Source organism: Chrysemys picta, chromosome 4, assembly GCF_011386835.1.
Source record: "Chrysemys picta bellii isolate R12L10 chromosome 4, ASM1138683v2, whole genome shotgun sequence".
NCBI classification, from domain to species: Eukaryota; Metazoa; Chordata; order Testudines; family Emydidae; genus Chrysemys; species Chrysemys picta.
In genome coordinates, this window is record NC_088794.1 from 15,803,777 (window position 1) to 15,824,256 (window position 20,480).

The 20,480-nt window shown below is 41.5% G+C and overlaps 1 long non-coding RNA gene across 1 annotated transcript in view; it reads left to right on the forward strand.

Annotated features, from left to right (window-relative positions):
• Positions 1 to 4,289: 4,289 nt before the first annotated feature.
• The window catches only part of LOC135982899 (uncharacterized), a 106,356-nt gene continuing 90,165 nt past the window's right edge, over positions 4,290 to 20,480 (forward strand). Inside the window, exons 1-2 of the long non-coding RNA XR_010600378.1 lie at positions 4,290 to 4,665; positions 16,085 to 16,190. This is a non-coding gene — a long non-coding RNA (uncharacterized LOC135982899). The remainder of the gene's footprint in view (positions 4,666 to 16,084; positions 16,191 to 20,480) is intronic.

Consider the following 20,480-nt stretch of genomic DNA (forward strand, 5'->3'; position numbering starts at 1 on the left):
TGCTCTGCTAAATAGTTGCTGGATTTCACTTGAGAAGTGGCTGCATATCAGTGCATTAATCGCCATTATCAGGCTAGCACCTTTTAGCTGGGCCTAAATTAATTACTCTTCTGTTTACTTTTGTTATTTCAGATGCAACTTCAGCAGAGACATCTGGCAGGTGCCAGCGGGTTATTTTTGCCTGAAATCTAGTGAAACTCTAACCACATTCTTCACTACCTATTCCCCATATAAATCGAACTTCCACGGGTACTGTATATTTTCTGGAGCAATCTTTTACATTAGACTTCATTAAAATTTTGTTGAGTTACTAAATATGTACTCCCTGGGCAAACAGTTTGCCTTAGAACTGCTACTACGGGCAGAAAAGAAAGAATAAAGGGTGGAGGTTCTCACTTTGCTATGGGAATATGATTGATACATGGCACCAGCTATGCCCCCTGATGTATTCCCTCTGCCTATATAACCAGCTAGTCTGGCTTGCAAGTTATTCAGATCAGACTCTCACTAGTATTTAACATTCAAGTAACACCAAGTTTATCTGCTGTAGCTCATTTGTAAATTATTAATGTTTCAAGATTCAATATTTGTTCTTTGCCTTCCCACACCATGAAGAATGCTCTCCTAGGAAAAAGTCTTTTTATGTCACGTGGTGGAAAAGACCAAACCCCCCCCCCCCAAAAAAAAAACAAACCAGACCCCTTTTCCCATGCCCCAGAATTTGTAGGATATCCATTTCTAGGTGTTTGTTACTGACCTTTCATTCCTTCTCCTGAATGTTCCTTTCCCAGCAACAGATGAGATACCATTTATTTTTAGCATTTTGCTTGTTTTAACTGAGCCCTAAAGCAAGTGTCCTGCATTTAAGCTCTGTGACTACCTTGGAGGCTAAGAAGTTAGGCTCAGAGCTCTCTGCACAAGCCTTTTCATGAGTGAGTGAGTAAATAAGTAAGTGTGTGTTGGGTAGCGAGAGAGTAACAATAAATGTCCTTGGCAAAGTGCAATTGAGGAAGACTACTCCTGGTCCTTAGCAGTAGTTGTATCATACTGCTGCTATTCTGCACTTCTATAGCACCTCCCTCTAGGAATCTGAAATGTTAACTGACATCCCTGTGAATTAGTTATTATCTTGTTTTACAAGAGGGAAAACAACAACAACGAGGGGAAGTGACTTGACTCATATCACAAAGTGACTCACTGAGGAAGCCTGAAGGCCTGACTTCTGGTCCAGAAGTCTAACTGCTAGGCAACACTCCTTCCCACTAACAAGCGGAAAATGACAACTCGTGGGAACTGGAAAAGGATGCATTTTCTGTGCATAAATGGAATGTTGTGGTAAAGTTCCCTCAAGTCACAAGTTCCCTACAGCTTGTGGGTATTCAGACCCAGGCTTTGTGTTCAGACTAACGTCAAGGTAAAATAAAATTCTTCCTGAACTAAACAAGAACCTTGAGTTGCTCTTGTTAATTTGAACAGGACACCCAGAAATGATTTTGGGTAACAAGTCTGTCTGCCATCATGGTAGTGTCCTGAGACTCAGTTTTTAGTTGGGAAAGCAGTTTGCACATGGTGACAGTTCTTTAGTCTGAAACACTGACCCCCTGTGGAGCTTCCACAAGTCAGCTGTCAAACACACACTTGTGCAAATGGAAAATAAAGTTCAATTAACTTTCATTTTAAATTCTCACTCAACTCTTCACTTCCTGCTTTGCCCTCTCAGATTCCGGTTTGTTTGTATGGGGATGATACACATGCTAGTAGCTATTTAGACACTCGGCTAGGCCTACCCTAACAAACCTGTATTTTCCCCTTGCTCCTTCCTGATGAAAAACGTTGCTTTCATGATTAGCGCCCTTTTGAAACCCAGCTGTGAATCTGTCTGATCTCTCACTTATTATGACTGAGCTATCCAGATTCATTCAGGTTTTGGCTTTAACGCAAAGGTACCAAATAGGAAACATTAATTTGCATCACATTTAGAACACCCCACTGTGCATGGTCCTATTAAATATTTGGAAAGTGTTGTTCTTGTTAAGATATTAAGATATGAAAATAGAAGAAATGTTCTCTTCTGCTTTATGCCATCCATGGAAGGCCTAGGGCAAGGCAGGGCTGTGCTAAGGGAAGAGGTTGTGATAACTAAGAGTCTACATTTTACAAACACTTCACATGAAACAAAAAACCTTTCCCAGTATTTGGTATTATATTTCTAACATATCTGGCTTACAATAACTAAGACTAAAGCAGCAAAAACAGGTCAAACTCTTTACTATACACTATTATGAGTACTAAACAGGAAAGCTTTCCCCAGAAAGAAAAGTGTGCACATGAATTCCTTCTTCATTCACAGGAGTCCTTTTATTCTTCCCTAAAGTGACTCAACAGGGATCACCTGTGCTGATCAGCTACAAGCCTGCACTTCCACTTTCACCTATGCTAAACAGGGTGTCTTTTAGCCATTCCACCTTAAAATATCCAGTGAAGTTCTACCCACCTTTTATTTTTTATTCAGTTTTGAGCATGACTGTATTCCATTTTAACAATAAAGGGAACAAAACCTCTGGGTTAGAGGGACTGGCTAGTAACCGAGGCTAGAGTCATAAGGGGGTTTTAGTGTAACTTTTCTACTTTACATAGATACTTAAATAGTCACTGGGCCAGAGAATGTGTGAGATTGACCTTATAGCTTGGTGGTTAGGAAGGGTGACCAGACAGCAAGTGTGAAAAATTGGGACACCTTTTGTTTGTAGGGGCAGGGAAGAGTATAGTTGCATATACAGTATAAGACAAAGTCCCTAGTATTGGGACCTTCCCAATAATATTGAGATGTTTGGTCACCCTATGACTAGAGCACTCACATGAAAAGTGGAAGGTTTGGATGCCTGCCCAAGTAATGGTTAATGAATTGTACATAGTGGGGCAGCTTCAACAGGAGAGACTGAGAAATACCCCTCCAGAACACCTTATAGCCCAGTGGTTAGGGAACTTGCATAGGAAATAGGAGGCCTGGTCCCACCTCCATTGGGTCAGAGAGGAAAGAGAGCATCTGAGAATGACTTTGTAGTCTAAAAGTTTGAGCACCCATCTGGGGGCTGGGAGACCCAGGGTCCAGCCCCATGGCTCTTTCATTACGTAGCCACAGAGGAACACTTTCAACAGGAGAAACTGTGGGAGTCTCGCATGAGACTATCCCAGAGCTCAGTGGTTAACATACTCTGCTGAAATTCTTTCTCGCCACCAGTGAAAGGGAGGAATTGAAGCTGGATCTCCTAACACTGCAGGTAAGGGATCCAACCATTGGCTTTAAAGCTATAAGATAGGCTCCTCCTCCAGTTGTTTTGTATGGAGTGAGGCGGGACCTAACTCATTCCCCTAAAAAGTGGCTTAGGCACCAAGGCCACCTGACTCCAGGAGATGAGCTTCCATTGGTGGCTGGCTAAGCACAACTAGGTGTCTCCCTGCAGTCAGCCTATCTGTAAGAGAGGGATAGGACTTAGCAACCACCCCTATAGCTGGTGTCTCCCATTGGCTAGCTTAGGTATCTTGCATTGTTAGGCATCTATCTTTCCCTATTCATCATACAGAGAGCCTCGTCCTGGAACATGGCTCTGTGGATAGCACTGTTGTTCCTGTGATTTTCTAGGTACCTAGAAGGTAGGTGTTGTGACACGCAGCATTGTAATGCCTAAGTCCCCTTTGTGAATGTCAGGAAAGCCTAAATGTTAGACTTGGGGAATAAAATGGCAGTGAGGTGTCTAAGTCCTGCCTGTGAATCTAGCCCTGAGTCACCTTTTTCAGTCTGTTATAGTAATAATATTTCCCGCTCCAGTTCTCTTTTATCTATGTAGCCTGTTCCGTTCTATGTCAGAATGGTGCTTTGGAGACCTAACCAGCTCTTTGTGGCACATTAGTCAGCACACAAAAGCTTTTTCCTCTTTAATGGCTTTTAATAATTAATCTAATGGAGACGTTTTGATTGGATTCCTCACTCAGAGGGTTAATTAGGTATTTCTAAATAAGTTACAAAATTGGGTTTTTTGGACTCAGTTTTTTTTTTCTCTTTACCCCAACTATAATACTCAGTTCTCTGGAAAGCTCTTGTTTGAGAATTGACTAGAGGTAATTATTCCAGACAATTAAGAGCACTAAGCAAAGTAATTTAATTTTCTTTCCCTCCCATCCCTTCTCCCCCCCTCCAAGAAATGTGAAAGTCTATGTACCACACTATCAATAAAACCCCCCTTTTAAAAGGTTAAGTTGGTGAAGTATTCTATTAAATTAGGAGTGCCGAGAATCAAGTGAAATCCAGTAAAGATATCTAGCAGAGTAATGAAGTCACCCAGTGAATGAATGGCTCTTTGTTCCAAAAGCTTCCTTGTATTCTGCATACTTAACAAGGAGAGAAGCAGAGACAGCAAGTACAAAGACATAAACCCACTGAGCCAAATTCATCCTGTTGAAATCAGTGTTGCTATAATAGGGTTGTGCTTGGCTACCGCTAAGCAGGTGCACAAGATGTAAACTCAGCAGGACTAAATTCAACTCCATTCAAGTCATTGGGGCTGCACCTGTGACATATTTGGCTAACGTTGTTTAACAAGGAAGCCTGCATGTGCCTGGAGAAAAGAAAAAGCATGAAACCAGTTGGAGCTTTGAGATATTAAAGTAAGAGACTATGATTTATGTTTTGATAGCTGATTCCTAGTTTCCCTAACATCCTTTTGGGGGGTAGCAAAGGGGTAGAGCATTAACAGAAATATCTGTAGTTTATACATAGCAATGGGCCAGGCTCAGAAGTTCTGTGTGGTTCAGGAATTTACCTTATCTGCTAGAAACCCTTGGGTCTGATCAAACAGGATTTGAAATTCTAAGAGAACAATGTGGCTTGCAGCATTTCAGTATTTTTGCTGCCAGTCCTTGCCAGACTCAGGGAGCCAGTAGGAAATGAAAAATAAAGTGGGTTGAACCTTCTTTTTGACCCTCACATCATTCTTGGGCTGGCTCTTATTTTGTCAGGATCCAGGGTTCTTGCCCTCTAGCAATAGACCGGGGCTCAAGCAAACAAAGCTCCAAACTTCTTCAGGGCCCTCAGGTTTGACCCATTGTAACAGAGAAAGGACACTCTTGGAGTTTAAAACTAGATTGCAATCCAGGCCTCAACTTTCCTAGTGTTCAAGGGTGTTTTGGGAATTAAGGGCCAGATTTTTAAAAGCATCTAACGGCCAAGTGGTATTTTCAAATGGGAGTTAGGCACCGACCTGTGTTTAAATACTTTTTAAGATTCAAGCCTCTGATTCAATGCCCCTTTTGTGTGTAAGACCTGCAAAGAGTGGCAGGCAACTCCCCAGCTCATTGTAGCTCCCACCCACTCAGACAGGGATAATCTAGTAGAGCTTTTTGCCTAGAAAATAGTAGGGCTCAAGTTTCAGGTGCCCTTCGCGCGCACACAGCCAACTATTGGGACAGCTTCAGTGAATATCCACTAGTGATAGAGAACTTGAGTATCTCCTGGGTCTTTATGCTCACATTTCATACCACAAACCATTTTGTGGGACAGACTAAGGAAATGCCATATGAGACAGTCTGGGAAATATGTAGTATTTAGGAGTTCCCATGGTTTTCTACCAGAACTCCTTCAAGCCAGTACAGCTATTCCTTTACTCTGAAACTGTGAATTACACCATAGGAAGTGTCTTTTACTGATCTAATCTTTGCTACCTCAAGGAAGCCCAGGAGGTTAGTGTTGTTTTGCTCAGTGTGGTTGAGCAATTCTGTTCATTCATTCATTCATTCTCTATGGTATAAATTAAGGTGGATTAACTCTCTAGATAGTTTTTTGTTGAAAAAGGATAACCTAAGAGAATAAACAGAACATAAATGTCCACTGCTAATTTGAAAGCTTCTGGACTTTTTATCTTTGTAGAGTTTTAGTGCTAGTTGGGAAATATTTGCAGGTTTTTCCCCAGTAAAAAACAAATGTTCACGAAAACAAATTTTGCTTTGTTTGCTTGTTTTGGTCAAAATTTTTCTTTTACATTTGTCAGGTATTTATCAAAAAAAGTTTGTTTTGTTTTAGGTTTTCATTTTTTTTTAATGAAAACCTGAAAAAAATGATGAAAATAGATAGGTCCTGTGGAGATTTCCATTTTGACCGAAAAGCCATTTGTCACTGAAAAGTGTATTTGATAGAAAATTCTGACCAGCACCAGGAAAGTAGAACCTCCTGCTCACACTCAGTTTTGGTAAGAGGGTTTTCCCAGCCCCAAACCCATGGTGACCATTTTGGGTCCAATTCAGATGCAAAGCTTAAAGGGACTTTTTTTTTTTTTTTTTTTTTTTTGCCAGATTTGGTTCCTGTGTGGTTCAAGATGGCAGTAATCTCACAATGACCCAGCTTCCACTTTTCAAGGAGATTCTGGACTTCTGGTCCAAATCTCCCATGTTGTCCCCACCTCTAGTCAATCAACATTCCCACTTTCTCCTGTTTGTTGGTTTCTCACAGAATTTCCTCTGTGCCTTCTTCTGTTTGGCTCTCTGGCTAACTAGACTTCTCTCAACACACCTACAAGGCTTCTGCCCTATCTACTTTTTTCATCCCTGCTTTGCTGCCTATAACAATTCTAGTTGATTTGTATAAAACAACAGTTTTTACTGTTCTCTTTCCCTGACCTCTGTCTACGTGTCTGAGTTCTTAAACTGTGAGGTCCTCAGACTAGTGACCATACCTTCTCGTATGTCTGGAAAGTACTTAGCATGTTATGGCCCTACTGCAAACAAGTAGTAAATAGCAATAATAAAGCTGAAGCAGCTTTCAAGATTTGGATGTCACTCAATTCCATGCCCTTGCCTGGATTAAGCCTTGAGCCCAAACCTAATCCATATCTGGATCAAAGCTCTGTGACCCGGTTAGAGAGCAGTCTGAACCAAAACACTAGCTCGTGTTGGGAAAATGTGGATTCAGATTAGAACCTTTTATATTAGTCCCTTTTCTATGTATAAAAGCAAATGGAGCCACAGAAGCAGCAGAGCAAACCATGCTGCTGAGAGAGACAAATCTTACACGATTACAAAAAGTCTTGGCTGAACTCACTATGCAATGAGTAGACAGTAAAAATGAGAGGGATTTGTCATAGCTGGACCTTCAGAATGCCACAAAGCACATTAAAAATCTTTAATTATTTGAGCTCAGAAAGGGGACAGGCTCACAGCTCGCACATTAGTTTTAAAACAAACTGCTTTGGCTTTGCTTTTGAGAGTCTATTGGAAGCCACTGTGGTTTTAGGGAACATTTATAATCTGATGCATGTCGTGTTCCTCCAGAGGAGCAATAGATCTTGGACAGTTGTAAATGTGGTTTCCCGAGGGAGGGTAGGCCAAGCAAAGACAAAATGATCTTGGAACACTTTCCCACCTCAAGGCTTGCAGAGCAGCCTACAGGTGGGTGGCAAGCTACTAATGCAGAAATCAGATCCATATTCCACAACTGGTGAGAGCACTGGAAAAGCCAATACTGGGAGGCAACATGCTGTGCTATTCATTTCACCCAGTTGACTAGCAGGAGTCTTGGATTGCATTCCCAGCCCTCCTTGTTACGGTTGAGGGACTTCCAAGAGCCTCAGTTTCCCCATCTGCAAAACGGGTGTGTGTGTGTGTGATTGTCCCTAATCATCTTCGTATGCACTTGGGCATGATTCAAAACACACTGAAGTCAAAGGAAAGACTCCAACTGACTTCAGTGGGTTTTGGATCCAGCTGTCTGAGACTTCTGAATTGTAACTGCTCAGAGATATTACTTATGTAACCCTTCTGCCCATCTAAGTTGGCAGCAACAAGGGCCGGGTTCTGTATCTAGGGGTTCTGTTTCAACAACGCAATGCAAAACCGGCTCGAGCCCCCACCCAGTGACCTGGGACAATTACATCCCATCCCCTGGGTGCCTCTAAGAGGCAATACTTCCCCTCTTGCAAGCACGGAGTCTGAGTATAGCAGAAATGTTTAATAACATGAGGTAAACAACATCAGCATTAAATTGGAAAAACACCACAAACAGGATTCATAACACAAACCATGAGCAAAAAAACCCACCCCAGCAAATTGGGCCGTGTCCTTTCCCTTTGGTTCTTGAATCCAGCAACCCAAAAATCATCCAGAGTCCCCAAAGTCCAACACCCCCAAAGTCTCTTGGGTTCAGCAACCACGCAAAGTCCCAAAAGTCCAACAACCCCCAAAGTCTCTGTCCCTGGTCAGTGCAGCCGCAGAGTAAAAGGGGGGCACGCAGGGTGGTAAGGGGCACCTTACGTGATCCAAGGCCGGCTGGCCATCTCTCCGTGGGGTTCCGCCGCAACCTTCACCACGAGGCAGTCCACTTCCTGCCGTCCCACGAACCGCTCCGCTCTACAAGCTGCTCCACTCCACTCACCGACCTGTGAGCCGCTCCAGCCATCCCTGCAAACAGCTCTGCTCACTGTTCCTTGGGCCGCTCCAACTGGCCCTGCAAGGCTCCGCGCCACTCGCTGCTCCTCCAGTCGTCCCCGCAAATTGCTCCGCCAGCTGCTTAGCAATATAGCTTCAGGTTCCCCCACTAGTTAACACAGCACTTTATAACTTTAACTCTTTTGTGATTTCTTTTGTGATTTCAATTCTCAGTGATTTCAACTCAGAGTAGGGGAGCCCCAGTGCTGGTGCACCATTAACCCACAGTGAATTCAGCTCAGCAGCCTGTAACTAGACTCCTAATGGAATCAAAGTTAGCTCTGACATTCAACAGTGGAGAGAGAGAGAGAAGGTGGTACAAGTGGTGTTTCAAGCCCTCAGAGGGGGGGGCATACTCTCAGGTACAAATACCTATCCCCATCCTCTCTCAATTCACTGGGTTTTGTAACCCATGCCCCCTTGTCAAGCAAGTGCTACTTAGGTAATGGTGAAGGACTCACTCAGTCCTTCTGTCATACAACAGTTCCACTGGCCTTGATTCACAGAATCAGGGTAACAAAACTTTATTCTTTCTGCCCCAATAACAGAGAAACTGGGGATCCCACACCAGCCGAAGTAACCACTTTCAGTTGCTGATGTTTCATGCCAGGCGAGTGGGTGTGCCTATGCAAACAAGATCAGCCCCTGGAGTTCTCTTCCACACTCGACATAATTCACCACCAGATGTCAGGGTAGAGCTCATCCTCACTCTACTTACACTTATTGTTGAAATTTTGTTTCCTTAGTCTGATTTATGCTCATTACTCCTGTAAAAAGAAGCAAATCTAAAAACCTCTAAGTAGCACTGCATGTATTATTCACAGGACACATGACCCAGACAGTGTACACTAAACACAATCCATTAAATAGTCTACCTCTCAGTTAAACATAGCACAATGTTTAGAAATGGTGGAGTTCACTTTCCACAACAACTAATACACCCTCCCTTCAATGTTCACAGTTTTGGCCATATAATAACTTCCTATGTCTCTTTGAAAATTTTCCCCATATGTTCATTATTCTTTTTCCTTTGCAAAGGTGGCTCATCTCTCCCTCTCTCTCTCTAGCAAACTGTCAGTGTTAGGCTTGAAACCAGTGCAGAGGAGAATAAACCTAGATCTACTATCTGAATTAGAAAGAGTAGATACGGAGATGTTAGAACTTAATCTTTACAACGCTCCCTCCCATGAGAAAAGATTGTGGGATCAGGCCCTTGAGTAATAGAATGTTTGTCTGCACTAGAGTTTTTTAACTCGGGTTAACAGATTAGCCTTCAGTCAAGTGGCAAGACATTTGTTCATGCTGGTCTGGGCATTCAACAAACATTTGTTCCAGGGCTCAAACATTCATGGTTTACCTCAGGGTTGAAACTGGAGGGGAGCCTCTCCATTCCTTTGGCATAGGGTTCTGATGGTACAATGATTTTATTGGGAGCTATTTGAAATAGTTGCTAGAACCTAACAGATGCGAGTTATGACTTTTCATATATTTTTTCCCAATTAGCCTTTCTATTGATGTTTGAATTAAGAAGTGCTGTGCCATACGTAACTGCATCCACACAGTCTAGTCTGCAATATTAGACTGTGTGCACTGCATAAAAATTCCGCTAGATGGCGGCTAAAACAAATTTTGTTTCCATTTTATAATAAACTTTTAGATATAAGGCCGCACATTTGGTTAGAAGGAAAAACCCTTAAAAGCTACTGCTTTTTCTTCTACTACCAAAGCTCAAAGTGATGTGGATCAGACTGGAGCACCATTTCAATATTTCTTAGGGGCCTGATAAATTTCTGCACAATATACACTTTGAGAAAACATAGTTGTAGCCCCAATAATTACTCATATAAGTAGCCTTACTCACACAAGTGGTCTTTATTTTTGCAAGTGATCTCTTTGTGATTAATACGAGTACTTGTATGAATAGAGATTGAAGGATCAGGTCTAAATTTTATAACCATTGGAAAAGTAACCTTCTGAGCCACTACAATGGCTAATTCTACTGCACACGGTGAACATGAGGTAACAGCCCTCAGAACACACTTCCTTCATTCATCTCAGCTGTGATGCCTGTTGATCCTGAAGCCTACTGAGAACAGTTTGAGTCAGTTTTGTTAACAACTTACTGCAATTATGCTTATCTCTTGTGCTCAGGTCAAAACGTAGCAAAATTTAAAAGGCATTGGACATTTATATGGCTAACAAGAATAACCAGAGTTATAATAGTTAATGCTAACAATTTTTGGAAGAGATATTCAGACTCTTTCTTCAGGCCGTAAGTCAGTCTCTGACTGCTAGGAACAAGGAGTTTTCTTTTTCCTTCTTCTGAATTATCTGATGCTGGCGATTGTTAGAGACCATGGGTCTGATCCAGTGTGGTACGTCCTATGTTCTTGTGCATGGAGTATCGTAGATGTCAGAGAAAAAGAAGACACATTAGGTCAAATCTAATCTATACATAGGCCAGTTCTGGAGTGCTCCCAACATTATATTCTGCAGTGTTTTGTCCAGTCCACTTTTAAATGGCTCATGGTACAAAGCTCCCAACACATCCCTTGGGAGACTACTACAGAGTCTCATAGTTCTTATTGACTCTGCCTTCCTTGATTGTTCCAACCTAAACTTCAGTTTCTTACTTTTACCCTGTGACTCCCAGTTATATCCCATCACCCAAAATGAGTCACAGAGAAGCGGGGGGAGGAAAGAGAGAAGTAGCCATGGGAGGAGAAGGAAGTAGAGGTTGGGTGAAGAGAGGGTGTTGAAGCAGAGGTGCCCTCAAAGCAGGGGCCTGGTAATGGAGACCCGCCACCTTCTCTTCACGTTGACCCCCTAACACATTTCATTGACCGTAGCCAACTCATTTAGAACAAGCCCTGCCAAATTGCCAAGCTAAAAACAAATAGCAGCACCTTTAAGCAGTGCTGTATCATTTGTCATTCTATGCACCCTGTTTGCTTCCAGCTTTTTCAATGTCAATGAGCAGCAAATGAGGCAAGAGGGGCACATTGGCTACACTGCCCATCAGCATGTATCCGCTGTTCGCTGTGGTTGTATGGCTTTCCTCTGCCAGGGCTTCTGATGCTGCTTTCTGTGTTTTAAAGAGAAGGAATCCACAGGAGTTTTGTAATATCCATAAGTAGTAGCATGCATAATTATTGTTAATTAATTCTGATTTGTATTACGGTAGCACCTAGAGGCCCTAATTAGAACCCCGTAGTATTAGGTGCTGTACAGAGATCAAATAATAATAATAATAATACCTAGTTCTTTTCATTCATAGATCTCAAAGCACTTTTAAAAGGAGATAAATGTTGTTATCCTTATTTTGCAAGTAGGGAAACAGTCTCTAAGAAGTAAAATGACTTGCCCAAGGTCACCCAGCAGGCCTGTGCCAGAGCCAGGAATAGATTCCAGGTCTCCCAACTCGCAGTACAGTGCCTGGGTCACACTGTCTCAATACAGAGACAGTCCCTGCACTGAAAAGTTTACAATCGTGGGCCCTGATCCTGGAATAAGCTCTTCGTGGGCAGGCCCTTGTTCCCACACAGAGCCCGAGTGAATACAGCAGAGTCTGGGCAGGTGTAGCGGTGAGTTCTGTCTTCACGGAGTAAGTTGGGGTTTAAGCTAGTAATCAGATGCAATGGGTGCATGAAATAAATAGGTGCAGGTGGGGAGAGGTGGAGGTAGTAGAAATATGAGCGTATTTTCACACACATTAGTTATCTGAACAATGTAACTCACCACCTGTCTAGCTTCTGTCAATTGGCAGCATTCTGTAGGCACGCTGGCAGAAGGAAGTCTTAAGGAGGGATTTGAATGAGGCTGAATTAGTGGCTGTGTGGATTTCTTCCAGGGAGTTTGTGCAACTCATCAAGTCAGGTACTGCTCAATGTGTGTAAGGGTGGCAAAACTGAGCCTTAATTAATTATTTGTGTTTTCTTTTTTTATTGTGGTGTTTGGTGAGCCTTCTTGGCAGCAAGGGATCTCATCTCTTTGATCCAGAAGTGGTAATTTATTGGTCAATTATTCATCCAGGCACCATCAGTCACACTGGAAAGGGGCATTGTGATCTCATCAGTCTAAGTAAAAGTGACATGGAAGGATTTTATCAAGTGAAAGGGGAGCTGATGGATGGCGATCTTTACTAAGTCAGGGAAATATTGATTCAAGCCAATATATTATCTCCTCCATTAATATTGCGCCGGCTATAGCACGTAGAGACGCTGCAGTATTGTTAGTGTTTTTTACATGATGAAGAATTGCCTTTCTGTGCAGCACCATTTCAATAAGGAGTGATGCACTGGGACATTAACTGGTTTCTTATGGACATGTTAGTATGCTCTCCCTCTCATGGTAATAAGAAACAGGCAAAATTAACAATTATATTCCTAACTTTTCCAAGAGAGAAATGGAATGAGATTGCTTCTCCTATAAAGAGAAACCCTACAATGCAGGATAAAGGTATATATGTATTTTTTTGAGACATACAGTAGTATTCTCTCATGGGCAGATCTTATCAGAAGGGGACACACTGATTCCATCTGAGTTTGCAAAAACAACATCAACACATGGTATTTTAAGATATCACAAGAACAAGATGCTGGAGGAGATGTAGTATGTCACCTTGTGTTAATTCTGCATTATAAATGGATCCCACTGAGTAAAGGAACTGTTTGCACGAGTAATATCAGCAGATACTGATGGTATAATCAACAGCATAGCTTCTTTAAATACACAGGAGAAGCAGCACTGGCATTCCTAATAGTGGAAGTGCTCATTCATAGAGGTGATGGGTAAGTTAATCTAATTCAGAGGTTCCCCCTTCTCTGAACTAAGTCCCAATGCCTAACCAAACTGGAGTCTGCAATGGACACTGGATAAAAGATTTCAGTGGTGTTTGGATCAGGTGCTATCTGAACTTGTGGGATGCACAAATCTCACAGGAACAGGATCTCTTCTGATATTTTGGACCCTCCGCTTCTGGTCCTGGGAGGACCCCAGAAGTGCAGAGAAAACAATGATGGAAAAATGATGATGGGGTGGCAGCAACTGCAACCTAGAGCTATTGGAGTGGCTGCGTTTTATAAATGTGAGACAGTCAAAAAAATTCTACATTTTCCAAAAATCATACAAGGTTCTGGTTTCATTTTGGAGACCATTCAGTGGTTACAGAAAGCCATTTATTTAATCCAAAATAGTTCATCTACCACTAAATTGTTTTATAGTACTATCATTTCACTTCTAAGGCTTCCATCACCATAATAGCTATCTCCATCTGTCTAACTGTATTTCAAGTTCTTTCCCCAATTATGCCCATCCAGAGCTGTAAGCCATAACATTTCAGACTCTTAACATAATATATACCTAGGCACCAGCAGCACAAGCAAGCAAAATGAGAGCTGAGGAAAGTACGTAGAGTTGCCTAACTCTGATCTAACAAATAACTTGTCATTACCTGCTGGATGCTATAGAGAGGTCTCTTTTGCCCTTGGGACATGCTCCCATTAGAATTAATGGGAGAATGGTGCACACTCTCAGAGGCAAATACATCTCTCTAAGTCTAAGACCTCAGTTATCAGAAACTTCTGCACAGGCTTTTCCCACAGCCCCCAGACATTGACTTCAGTGGGGCTTTGTGGTGGTGCAAAGTTCCCTTTGCCTGAATATCATTGCAGAAGTGGGGCCTAAGTGTTGAATCAAGGGAGAGGCCCTGGTTCAGGAAAGCATTTAAACACGTGCTTAACTTTAAGCACGTGCTGAAGTCTCACTGACTTCCCAAAGGGGAATTTTTCCTCAATTGGGGCCAGAGCGTGCATTACGTGACCAAACTTCTTCCCTTCTGTTACTGTTTGTCTTTTTAATTTGAAGGTCATTCCTGTGCATTTAGCTGAAGCTTTTGTGTTAATGACTGATGCATCTTTCCTGCTATCTAACATCCTTTCTAGCACCAACATTATTAATGTGTCAACAAAGTTCTTCTCATATTCATCAGCAGCAGATGGTGTTAGTGGAGGCACTTCTGATTTTAAAATTATCTACCTTCCATAAAGAAAAGAAAGTGAGAAGATTAATCTTAGGCCAACAATGCCTCAAAGTCAACGCCTGTCTCCAAAAGTCATTAATAAGATGACAACCAAATAACAAGGCCAGTGTAAAAGACCTTGATTTGTGTTGACAGAAGGCAGAGAACCACCATGCCATGTTTTTATTTTATCAGGAATTAGGCTGCCTTGTGCAGGGTACAGCACAGCCTTTGAATTGCGAATGCTGACTGAAAAGCCTTCAGTGTAGTAGACCACACATGTAAATGTAACTTTGCTACAAGTAATCAAATATAGCTGAAAGATCAAGGGGGTGGCCTCTTTTTTTGAAACCATCTCAGAGTCTGAGAAATAAGAACGTTAGAATCTATGGATACATCTCATACCCCTGCTGTCAAACAGGTGCAACATTTTGCCCAGAATCAGGGCTGGATTTATGGGTAGGCAACTCAGGTGCCTGCCTCGGGTGCCAGGGTTGGGGTACTGTTTTTGTTGTTAGTGTCAAAATGGAAAATTGAATGTTTGAAGTAAAATAGGTTTACCTTTGTTTCAGGTATTCCATATGTGGATTCATTTTTCACTAACTTCCTAGAATGTTCTGGACCTCTGTAGAATCTCATGGAACCTTCCTGACTTTCTGAGAACTACATTCTCCTCAAAACCTCCTAGAATGTTGTCAGCCATGCCCTTGGTTGAATATATGGGGCAGGGTGTTGCCAGTCAGTTTGATATGACAGGGATAAATCACGTATGCAAATTTTGCATCAAAGTCGTGAAATGGGCTACAAATGTAATAAAAAATAAGGTATTCAAAAGTTTAACAAATGGATGGGGAGTGGGGTGGTGGTAATGAAGACACTCCTCGCCTGAGGCGCCATTTGATCTAGGGCTGGCCCTGCCCAGAATAGTCTGTATTTCAGTGGTGGTTGGAGTAAACCCTAGCACTTTCAGGTCACCTGAGATAGTAAGTACTATACATATGATGTCTTAGCTCTGTTGCCCTATTAATGCATCATCAGTTACAACAACTGAAGGGAAATTAAAAAAAATAATAATGAAAATAGCTGACTGAAAAAAGAATTCTTAGACAATTATTCAATTTTCATTCACCCTATACCCAGTCAAAATCCTAGAGACTTCACTGGGAATTTGCCTGAGTAAGGACTAAATGAAAACTTTGAGGACTTCAGGATATCTTCCTCTGAGTTTGTTTCCAGGAAATGGGCCAGATATCCATAGCCTGGAACTCTCCCTAGCTGGACTAGACATTTCTGAACTGCCACGTGTCCACCCATGCCTACAAATGCACAATGTTGCTGAATTTTCTTAACATGGGCACAAAGGCAAGACAAGAGATGTCATTGTATCAAAGACCTTGTCTATCTTAGAGCAGCAGCAGCCTCAGTGCTCCCATCCGTCATAGAAATGTCTTGTGCAAACAGCCTCCTGGATTCTGTTTGTGTTCTTGCTGTCATTGCTGTAGAAGGTAATGGCCTGAGATCATTCACACCATTAGTTTAAATATATTATAACAGCATCATCTAAGCTAATCACAGGTGTAACTTCATTTGCAGAGCTCACATATGCTGAAATATCGTTGCTCCATGTTACTGGGACCAAAAAGCTCTCCATTACCTTAAGGAACGGGATGGATGTAGTCCCTGCATGTCTCCACTGGAGGTCAGTGCTACATTGTTTACTTTTGTCTTTTAGAACAAAGGAATTGCAAAACTGTGACATTTTAAGGATGATGAATGTTTATATTTTCAAAGATTTTATCAGTTTTACGTATAAAAATAAATCTCCAAATTACCCCAAATCCCTAGGTATAAAGGTCATCCTTAAAAACATTTCTGTTGCTGTAGGTGACATTACCTCAGTATTTATTTAATTATGTATTTAGAGACTGATAGAAATGCTAAGAAAAATGCATTGGGTGCCCTTGCCATAGCTTAACAAATGTATACGAAGTGCAGCAATGCACTTTAAGATACCACCATCGCCAGTAAGGAACCAGAAAACTCAAATCTCTCTGCAACTTTGTAATGTGCCTTGAAGGTCATCAGCATCGGGCTGTTTCAGGCAGTGGGGAGTGAATTCCAGCAAGACAAGGCCCTGTCAGCAGTGCCTCCCATTACTAATTTAAACTTAATGGGGCTCCAGCTCGAACACCCCTACTGATCCCAGCTGTGTATCTCCTAGCACATGCTAGGAATTCCCTATATTTAGTGTAGGGAGCATGGCAAATATTGAGATGACATGACCTAATGATCAACAGGAAGGCAAGTTTGTATAAATGCATTAAGCACAAATATTGTAACCGCGATATAGCCTAAACTGGTCTATACTATAATCCTGTTCACTCATTCTAAGTATCCCGTAACTCCTTGTTTATGCTAAAGTAAGCATTTGGCATGAGCAAATAAATCAAAATACATTTGTTCAGTGTCTTAGCACAAACTAGAAAAGTACCTTCATGGACCAGTACCTGAAATGAGAGTATCCAAAACAAAAATAAAAAAACCTTCTCCAAAACAACAAGTTCAAAAACTAAAACTAATGGGTTAAATTTTAGTAACATGTAAAAATGTGTAACCTGTAAAATCATATTAATAATACCAGTTAAAATGTGTAACTTAAAAAGCACATCTTCTGAGTAAGGTAAATGTAACATCGCTTCACGAAACTGCTCTTCAAAAACTAGCATTATATAAAACCTTTTTTCCTGTACTATATTAACAAACCTAACTAGCATTGGTTATTTGGTCTCTTAAATAAATATATTTCATAGTGAACCAAAGTGGGGTCAAGCAATTAACTATACAATTTATCAACAGTCCCCTCCCACTTAAAAACTTACTAATAAGAAAATTATGCATAGAACAGATTTTGCTGCCAGTTAGATCAAGTAAATGTGGAGTGATTCCATTTGAGTCAGTGGACTTACTCCAGATTTACACTAGTGTAAACTGAGAGCAGAATGTGGTCCAGAATGTTTAGAGTGTGTAGGGAAGGGACCTCTTGCAGATGATTAAGCACTTGATGGATTTCAAAGGACGGGACATGTTGTGCGTTTGTCATTATTATTGTTATTATCTAATGAAGAACTCTATTATTTCAGCTAAATTATTCCCAGCATCACTGGTAATTCTAGTGCCCCATTTATTAGCTCTTTGATTTGAGATGCTTTATTATATTTCAGTGATTTGAGTAAGTTCTGGTCTTCCTCCTTGGTCATCTGAGTAATCACACTGACTGGAGTGGGCACCCAATTTTAGTGGGTCTTTTTACCTGAGTTAGGGCTGCCCCATTGGGCCTGTTGCTATGAAAGACTAAACAGAGACGATTTAGAAAAAGAGCATCAGGAAATGCACTATTCTCGCATGCCCTGAAAGATAGGCACAGGGCTCTGTCCTGAACTTTTACCATTGAGTTCTTCGGCAGCAGGAGCAGGGATCATACAGTCCAGTGCACTGTTATGAGTATCATGTTGGTCTATGGCACCGTTGGAATGAATTAGTACATAATAATGATGTTAAGAGGTTCTGTGCTCACTCACTCATGCATGGCTCAATCCTGGTAGGTGCTGAGCACTTTGGCTCCATGACTTCAGTGGGACTATTCATGTGTTTCAAGTTTAATACGTGTTGAAGTGATTTGCTGCATGAGTACCAGAGCACTTGGAGCTGGGGTGTGCAACTTTCTCTTATGAAGGGTGCAGGTTTTAGCGGAATTTGTGGCTTTCCACTGAATGTCAGATTGTTTTTTGCCATATGATGTGTCCAATAACCAGCAACAAAGTATGTTTAGAGAAGATGTAAGATCCAGATCCGTGGGAGCGAGAATGCCAACAATGTTCTCTCCCTTTATCCCATCTGTTACCCTCACATGCCCCAAGAGACTTTACTGATAATTTGTGGCCTTGAACCTGCAAATCCTGGCGCAGTGCACAGAAAGTTACGTTAGTCTGTAGCATGCTCGCACTAGTCGGTGGAGCTCATGCATGGGTGCATGTAAGGTTAAATGGTAGCCATACACTTTTGCACTGACTAGAAGTAGGCTTCATGTCCCTGCATACTCACTGCCTTGCTCTCACAGGGTAAGGAAGAGGTAGTGTGTGGATGGAGAAAGGGAATGTTTGGGGAATTTCCCATTGACTTTGATAATGGGGCCAAGATTTTACCCTTGATCTTATATGATCCTCCTGCTGCTAATGAGTTGCTTAGTCACATGCCTTAGGTTTTGTCCATAGGGGAAAAGTTGCTCCAGTTTAACCAAATAAATTTTAAAGCGATCTAGCTTTATCAATGCAACACTCTAATATCGAGTTGGTAATTTTACCAATGAAAACTAAAACCAATTTAAGCAACAATTAACCTGGCTTAAGTGTGTCTATATTAGGGGCCTGGATTGGTTTAAACACTTTGATTTAAAATTGATTTACTTAAACCAGTGCAACTTTTCCACTCTAGACAAAGCCTTAGCAGTGGATCTTATTAATGCATTATTCTTAATGCTCATCTCCAGGGTAAGCACGCTCATTAATGCAGAACTGGGATCAACTTTGCTTTATGTCATTTCTTTATACACACAATATTCCACACCCACACTGTGCAGCTTCCATTCTCGTATGGTGATCAGATGGAGGGGGCCAGATCCCACAGAAGTGAATAGAACACCTACTGCTCTGCTCCTCTTAATGAAAATGTTAGCGTGGCAAAGAACTTTGGGAAAAAGAACTCTTGATTATGCTCGGTGGATAATTTTCTGAACCTAAATAATATGTTCATCTCGAATTGCTGATGAAATGCAGGAACCTTAGTCTAATCCTGAACCATGGAGATTAGATCAATGCATTAAAATAATGAGACACACGATCAGAATAAGAATGTATTTGCCTTTTGAGTTCTCTGTAATATTCTATGCTCAAGGAACAGTCAGACAGCAGTTCTGCGAGCACAATGCTCCTTTACTGACCTTTAGAGGTACATGCTGAATCATGGGGGTGGGTGACATCTGTTCCAGACATCTTACCATAAAGATTTAAACTACAATAGGAAGGATATTCTGTTCTTGGTTGCACATTTTAGCAACAGGGGGAATGAAGACTCCTTCTCTGGATGAAAGCAATTACTCCCGCCCCCCCCCCCACAGGAACTACCAAAATTATTGGTCTTCTAATAGAAAGCCTGCTTCAAGGATGTGAAATATTATGATGCACCTTTGTGCCAATATGCTTTGTTTAAGTATCGCTAACCATGATTCTTATGTTTATTTAGAATTAAACTTTTCTGGTCAAATATAGTTCCTATGTTGCAAAGATCAAAAGGCGGGGAAGAGGAGGGGAAAGGTAGATGTTCCAATAGCTTCAAGCAACTATTGGAGTAAATGGTTGTAAAGTCAGTTCAGGAGAATAAAACAATGTAACATTTTAACTAGCGCACTACTGTATATAACACACGCTGTCTTAATGGGCTTGAACCCTAAAAAAACATGAAATGCTACCTATCTAGCCACTATTTCCATAGTATTTTAGTGCTTTACAATCATTAATGGAAAGGTAAGGTAAAATATTATTCCCTTTTACACATGGGGAGCTGAGGCACAGGGTAGATTAATGGACTTGCCAAAGGTTGTGTAGAAAGTCTGTGGCAGAGGCAGGAATTGAACCCAGAACACTTGAGTGCCAACACAGTGCCCTACTGTCTAGACATCCTTCCTACCCTATTGCCTCTATTGTGGATAAAGTATCTAACATTTAATTTGCAGGTAGGGAAGATCGCGTAGGTAGTGAGGGAGTCCAGCCTAACCATTACAGGAAGGGGCTGGACAGTCAGAGACCAATCTGAAATGGAGTCCTCTGTCCTCTTGCCAGTGACTGGACCTATGTACTTCATTTCTCAGTGCCTCAGTTTTCCTATCTGTAAGATGGGTATATTGATACTTTCCCCACAAGTGTGTTGGGCAAGG